Raw genomic sequence first — 8,426 nt, 5'->3', positions numbered from 1 at the left:
ATTCTTTTGTGTTCATCTTTTGGGCATCTCTTAACCCATACTATATCTTCAATGTGTTTTTATCATATTCTGCATACTCATATCTCTAGCTTCGATTCTTGATTTGATGCCAGGGTCAGACTCTTCTTTCCCCAACTCCAGCTTTTGTAGCATAGCCAGGCCCTGTTTGGTTCAGCCATCAATTTCATGTATTTGTTCCCATATCCTCAGCTTTTTCTGTATTCATTGTACTAACTAGTTTGGGGTTGTTCCTGGAACATCCTGTTTCTGAATGCTGTAGTCTTTAGGCACCCCTGGTCTATCCTCAATCATATTCCAGTTACTCCTACACCATCTGGACAGACCACTGGCAGGTTTTTTGCTCATTTATTGATCTCATCCTGGCTTCCCTGGTGGGATCCCTTCCTCAATGCCTAGAGGTTTTTGGATGACTTTCTGTACATTCTTAGACTGTCTGGAGGTGTTTACTTTTCTGTCTCTTTGTATTTCTTCATTATTATTAACCCTGATTCCTTTTAAGTATATTGTTAAGTGTATATATTTGAGAGCTGAGCTCTTCTATGTCCTTTCAGTTAATGATTTTATCAGTATATTTCTTTCGTTGGAAATAGTTAGTTGCTAAGTGACTATCTGTAGGGACATTACAAGAGTGAGTTCTATATTGGATGAGACATTGGACGTGTGATTTCCATGGTTTCTTCTCACTCTAATATCTTATCATCTTATATTGGAGTATTCACATTAAGACATTAACTATAGAGAATTTTGGATCTAGAAGAAAAAAAAACACAGTGAAACCATCAGAATCTGAGTAATAATCTTGAAATATTGGTTCTCTGACCAAAGAATATAACTTACTGCTTGTATGTGAGTTACTAGTATTATTACTGTTAATATCATACTTTTAAATTGTTTGCACACTATAGCATTTCATCAATCAGATCAAAAGTCACCAAAAGGAGAGCAGTCTAATAATCTTCTCAGGAAATACTATAAACATGTAGATGCCTTGAAGGACATTTGGATGGTTTATCTGTTTAACTAATCCATCACTATCTAACCTTTGAGAACTATTATAGAAGAATGATGAGTTGGGCCCTGATTTATAATAGGAAGAGGACAAGAAACTACATTGCATTTACAAAAATGCACAACTCTTTCAATCATACTAATCTACCCTATGACACAAGAACTCATTTTGTTTACAACAATAACTTCACACTCATGCTATATGATTACAAATTATAGTGCACCACAGTCTCAGAAAGATCAAAACTTATCCAAAAGAGTGCGGAGAGAGAAATGATTATCAATACTAAATTGCAACACATCCCCAATTTTCCAGATGTATATTCTCCAGGAAGTGATTAGAATAGGAGCTCAATTTACCATGTAGCAAGAATGAGTGATGAGATTGACAGCCAGAGTGCTTCATTAATATCTCTAAAATGTTAAAAGGTCTAGAATAAGGCACTTGGGTTAATCCTTTTAAGTGGTACTTGAAGGAAAACATGTTCTGGAAAAGATGAAAAGTCATGGTCCAGTTAATACCTGTACCAATGGAGTATCCATACTGTTGAGATCACAGAAACAATGGCAAATAGAATAATTAGTGCTATCATTTCCCAATCACATAGATAGGAAAACTAAGATGCAAGCAAGCTACAAAGACCTAAGTTATCAAGTTGAACAAGATGGGGTATGGGTTTTGGCAGGGTGATTAATTGGGGGATTTTTTAAAATAAAATATGCCATGTGTGACTAAACCAACCAATCAGGTTCTCTCGATCCCCTTTTTGTTGTTTTTATTTTGTCATTTCAGTTTTGCCAATTCTTCTGGACCTTATTTGAGATTTTTTGGCAAGGTGGTACAGTGGATAGAGTGCCAGGCCTGGAGAAAGGAAGACCCACCTTCCTGAGATCAAATCTGAACCCAGACACTTACTAGCTGTGTAACCCTGGGCAAGTCATTTAAACCTGGTTGCCCCAGTTTCCTAATCTGTAAAGTGAATTGGAGAAGAAAATGGCAAACCACTCCCACATCTTTGTCATTAAGACCCCCTAACACTTAATAAATGTCTAACGACTTACAGAATGAGTGCTTCAACATAGAAGTGAATTAATAAGAGTGTGCTAAAGAGAATTACTGATATGTTTTCAATACTGAACCTAATCAGTGTCAGCACAGAGTATCTAGACCACATGTTATATGTAATAATACCCATACGGTATTGTTTTGTACAAATTAAAATGAACTATAACTTAACATTACTTTTAACAATTATAAAATATTATTTTAACAATATATTGACATCTTTAAAGTAGATGTAAGGTTTTATCCAAGTTTTACTATCTTGACATTCATTTATGATTTATGTTACCATCAATGGATCACTTTGTGTAGTGGAAAGACAAGAGCAATCAGGCGTCCTGAGGACTATGCCCTTAGGCTACATGCTAGTTATATAATTTTAAGCAAGTGGTAGAAACCTAGACCTTAGACCGAAAGCTGGAAGCCCCTTAGAAGCCATCTGGTACAATCTGCTCATTTTACAGGTAAGAAAACTGAGGCCAAGGGAAGTTAAAAGATTTGCTCAAGGTCACAGTTAGTGTCAGAAGCAGGGATTTAAGCTGCACCAAATCACAGCCCTTCCCACTATACCATACTGCCTCTTGGTATTTCATTTTCCTCTTCTGTAAAGTGATGCCCTGCCTAATTCATTAGTGGGAAGTAGGATTGGGTGAGAAGGAATAAGACTCCAGAAATCAACATTTTGAAATGCAAAAATCTCTATGCATTATCAGCATCATCACAGAGAGGAATGCTTTATCTAGACACATAAGATATCAGATGATGAAATACGAATGACACAGAAGGCCTCCATGGCATCTGTTCCTGAATACTACTCTCGATATTTAGGAAAAGCAATTGCATTTTCAGGGAAAAAAATGTTTAATTTTCATTTTTCTGTCTTATTAGTCAATTATTGTTTCTCTTTTTCAGCTAGAAACCCTAAGGGTCTTCCCCTCCCAGTTTGATTTTTTTTAATTAAAGGGACCATCCCTTGGCTCACTTCTGAAACAACCCTACTCACTGAATGGGTGTTGCCTCAGTCAAAATAAAAACTTGGAAAGACCTTAGCTTAAAAAGAACAACGTCTCCCACTGCATCCTGAGATGTCTCCAGTTGTCCTAATCAATATCTGGCCACTGAACCCAGATGACTCTGAAGGAGAAAGTGAAGCTAGTGACCTGGCAAAGCCTTCTTTCACTTAAGTTCAATTTATTTTCAAGTCATGGCATCATCTTCCTGATGTCAGGGTCTTCTTCAAGAATGAAGGACAAACCACACAACAACTTCCTGTCTACTGAACACTAACTAAGTCAAGAAGCTCTTCTTCACCATGTGGTTAACAGACAAAAAACAATTAGAGAATGTCCATGACTGCTCCAGAGCTCTCCAAGGGCCTTCCATGACATCTTATTGCACTTCACAGGGAACAGGCTCCCCCAAATCTTCCACATGGGGGACAGTATCATTCTCCAAATGTGATAAAACGCAGACACACACACACACACAAACACACATACATTTCACATTCCCCTTATATAATATAGGTTGAGAGTCATGTTTCTAAGTTTAGAAGACACCCCATGATATCTAAAGAGATATTCTATGGTAAAAGTTCCCATTCTGGACAGCGCAGTTACCATTACAGAAGACTTTACATTCTTTACTTACTTGTAAGACTCACCTAATTCTGGATGGTAGTACTAAATAACATTATCCCCATTTTACATAGCAGGAATCTGAGGCTCAGAGGTGACCAGCCAATGGCACAGTATATGAGTTTAGGCCTCAGAACAGCTTGTGACAGGACTACCCAGACCTTCAATGCCCTTTGACCAGGAATTCTTTGGCTTTTTGGCCCCTTTTGGCAGCCTGGTGACACCTATGGACCTCTTATCAGAATAATGTTTTCACAGAAACAAAGAAAAATATATAGACTTTCAAAGGAAATGAATTATGTTGAAATAAAGTTATCAAAGTAAATAGACTTGTCCAGGGAAGCACAGCTAGTAAATGGCAGAGTGGGGTGACTATTAAACCCAGAATTTAATATAGATCTTCTCATTCTGAACTGACTGAAATAAAAATTAAAATCAAAATCCTTTTTTTTAAACTGATTTCTTTGATATGGGAGATTCCTAATTAAGAAACTCCTAGGAGCGGCATAAGTGGTGAAGTGAATAGAGCACCAGCCCTGGAGTCAAGATGACCTGAGTTCAAATTCGGCCTCAGACACTTAACGCAAAAACTAGCCCTGTGATCTTGGGCAAGTCACTTAACCCCAATTGCCCTCAAAAAAAAAAAAAGAAACTCCTTTACAGATACAAATTTTCTCCATTTATTTTTTAATATGTACTTATATATGTGTGAGATGCCTCTTCTGATAGAATGTAACGTATGTGTATGTGTGCGTATCCCACCTGGCACAGTATCTAATTCCTAGAATGAAATACTTATTGATTAATTGATTAAGTCACAGTTTATGAAGAAAACATTGGACCTGGAAGTCAGGAAGACCTGAATTCAATTTCAGTCTCAGACACTTACTAGTTGTGTTACCCTGGGCAAATCATATAACATCTGTTTGACTCAGTTTTCTCATTTAACACTTTATAGGGTTGTTATGAGGATAAAATATGGTAAGGAACAAATTAGAAATACATATATAATATAACAAAAACATTTCTAAATATTTTTGTGGTTACAAAGTGCTTTAAAAATCCTGTGAATTAGGTAGCATAAATATAATCATTCCCATTTTGTTGAAGAGAATACTGAGTCTCCAACAGGTGAAGGGATTTGCTAGAGATCATACAGCTTGTGGGGTAGAATTAAAATTCCAATGCTAATCTTTGGATTCCAAATATAATCACATAAATTCTAAAGATTGTCATTTCCTCTGCTTTGAATTTTTAAAATAAGGAAAAGCTTTAGTGAGCAAAGCAAGAAGGTAGAAAAAAATGAGAGGGTATCATTTTTGTTTAAGTCATTTATTATGAAAAGGAAGAAGACTGGCTACCGCTATGTACTTAACATGAAGATAGAGTTCCCTTTGCTATGGTCATATCCATGCCAGCTCAGCAAAATCCATTGTAATACATGTAGGGAACAGATTAGCAACCCACTTCCCTCCAGTCCTGTATATGAAGTTTGCAATGAAGATATAGAGTTTTAATAGTTTCTTTAAAGCATTCAATTTGACATTGTTATTTTCACATGCTTAATTAAATGTTTGCTCGTAAACAGATGTCAGATGCTCAGAAATCTCACTTAATGTAATTAAAATACACATACAGTATGCTCAGATAAATGTTCTTTGGCTTTGATAATTTTTTAGATACTCATCAAAATCCAAATTTAGCATTACGCTATAGCTTGTTTTAAGCAGACTGCTAGTGGTAAGGAACTGTCTCTATCAAATGCCTCCCCAGCAGGGAGAAAAATAATTAGAAGAGTGAAAAAAAATCATGGAATAAGTGATGTGAGAATGTTATCTGCATTAAATGTTCTGCCCTTGTACCTTCCATTCTAAGGTTTCTGTGTCTTTGAATTATCTCTGCAATTTTCTGGGTGAATATAACTTAGGACTGCCTTTTAGCCCCTCGGCAAGCCCTGAAAGAGGATGGGTGGTCTGAGAAGTGAGGAGATGAGCACTTTAATATAGGCAATAGATTCCACAAACTGACTCCCTAGTGGTGTAACATGTGAGTATAGAATGCAGAACAGCTCACTGACAGGGCTATAGGTGCATTCAATGCACTTAGACCAGGAATTCTTGTTCACTTCATTGTGCTATGGTCCTCTTTGGTCATCTGGTGACACCTATGGACATCTCAGAACAATATTTATAAATGTACAAGGTAAAATATATAGGATTTCAAAGGGAACTGCCTATTCATATCCTTTGATTATTTATCAAATGAAGAATGATTTTTCTTTTTCTTTTATAAATTTGACTCAGTCCTCTATATGTTTGAGAAATGAGGTGCTGGGGCAGCTAGGTGGCACAGTGAATTGACCACCAGCCCTGGAGTCAGGAGGATCTGAATTCCAATGTGGCCTCAGACACTTAACACAAAAACTAGCCATGAGACCTTGGGCAAGTCACTTAACCCCAATTGCCCTCCAAAAAGTCAATAAAAAAGGAGATATGAGGTGTTTATCAAAGAAACTCACTATATTTGCCCAATTTCCTGTTATCCTTCTAATTCTGGATACAGTAATTTTGTTTGTGCAAAAACATTTAAATGTAATGTAATCACATCATCCATTTTGTGATCTTTTCCATCTCTTATTTAGTCATAAATTCTTCACTTACTCATAGAGATCTGACAAGTATATTTTCTCACAGTCATCTATCTAATTTCCTTATGATATCACCCTTTATGTCTAAATCCTTTATCCCTTTGACCTTGTCTTGGTATATAGTGTGAGATGTTCTAGTACAGTATTGAATAGGAGTACTGATAATGGGAATTCTTGATTTACCACTGTTCTTACTGGGAAGACTTCAAGTTTATTGATAACTCTTATTCTTAGGTAGGTAATACTTATTTTGAGAAAGTTTCCATGTATTCCTACTTTTTCTAGTGTTTTTTATTAGGAATGGGTATTGTATTTTGTCGAACGTTTTTCGTGCATGTGTTGATATAACAATAAGACTTTTGTTTTGTTCTTATTTATATGGGCAATTATACTGATAGTTTTTCTAATATTTAAAAGTTTTACATTCCTAGTATAGATCCCATCTGGTCATAGTGTATGATCTTTGTAATATTTTGCTATTTCTCCTTTCTGATATTTTATTTTAAATGTTTGCATTGATATTCATTGAGGAAATTGATTTATACTTTTCTTTCTCTGTTTTCATTTTCCCTTGTGCTATAACAAAAACTTGGTAGGATTCCTTCTTTATCTATTTTTTCAAGTAGTTTCTATTGTGTTGAAATTAATTGTTCCTTTATTTTTTTTTTTGTAGGTGGGAAGACAGGGCAATTGGGGTTAAGTGACTTGCGCAAGGTCACACAGCTAGTAAATGCTAAGTTTCTGAGGCAGGATCTGAACTCAGATCCTCCTAATCCAGGGCCATTGCTCTATTCATCATACCACTAGCTGCCCCAATTGTTCCTTAATTTATTGGAAGAGTTCACCCCGTTGTGAATCTATCTTGTGTGTGTGTGTGTGTGTGTGTGTTTTTAATTTCGGGAGCTCATTTTTGGTTTGTTCAATTTCTTTTTCTAAGATAAGGTTATTTAAGTATTCTATTTGTTCTTCTTTTAATCTGGGCAGTTTATATTTTGATAAGTGTTCATCCATAAGGAATGTACTTTGAATTGTGACCCAGCATGCCATTGCTAGACTTGGAGTCAGTGGTATGTGGGCTTTGAATTTTACATTGGGCTCTTACTAAGTATGAAACTACTAAACGTCTCACAGTCCCTGTTTATTCATCTGTAAAACTGTCATAATAACACCTATAAGTCTTACCTCAGAGAGTTATTCTGAGGCACAAATAGAACAATGTCTATAAGGCATTTTGAAAACTTGAAAGTGCTTTATAAAGGAGACACTACTGTCATTGCTGATCACTGCTTAAGTATGCTGCCTCATCACAGCCCTGGGGTGCCTGGAAACACCAGGCATCTGGTCTACTAGTGCAGCCACACTCTCTCTATCTGTCTTGCTCTTTCATGGGGCTGTTTTCCCTGCAGTGCTCATGGTTTATAGCTACAACAGGTGAATTTTTCACTTCTTTTTTTTTCCTCTGTCATCTCAACATCTTTTAGATTGTTAAATGACTAGAGATAATTCTGTGTCCAGTTATAAAGGAGACATTATGGAAACTCCTTCTCCCTTAATAATCCCAGCATTTTTTGTAATACATGTCATATTATAGTTACTTAATAAATGCTTCATAATAGCCCATGTTTCCACAATACTTTACAGTTACAATTCACCTTATGGTAAATAATTTTAGTACCTGTGAGTTAGGGAAGGCAAATTGTGTTTGGTTCCCACCAGGACTAGAAAGTCTTCTTGCATCTTCTTTGGAATTTTCTTTTCCTTTATGAGAAGAAGCAATTTTACCCTTTGCATCTGCTATTTAGGTCAAGTGCCACTGCTTTGATTTGCTTATGGTATAGAGGCTATTTATCATTTAGCCATTTATCAACTAGCTTCTTTATGAACTACCTCAGAAAGTATAAAGAGATCATCTCTCATAGAACTAAAAGGAATATTTAAAATAATAGTGAAAGAGCACATGAAGACGGCTTTATTAGTGCTTTGAACAATGTTTTCCTTAAAGGATGCAAAAACTGAAAGGAACTTATTAATATGATGTGTTCATTTTCCA

This window comes from Petaurus breviceps, unplaced genomic scaffold (assembly GCF_028583685.1).
Source record: "Petaurus breviceps papuanus isolate PSGF00001 unplaced genomic scaffold, PetGlider_PUasm1.0 188, whole genome shotgun sequence".
Classification (NCBI taxonomy): Eukaryota; Metazoa; Chordata; class Mammalia; order Diprotodontia; family Petauridae; genus Petaurus; species Petaurus breviceps.
The sequence above is the reverse complement of the archived record's forward strand: the minus strand, read 5'-3'. Positions refer to the sequence as shown.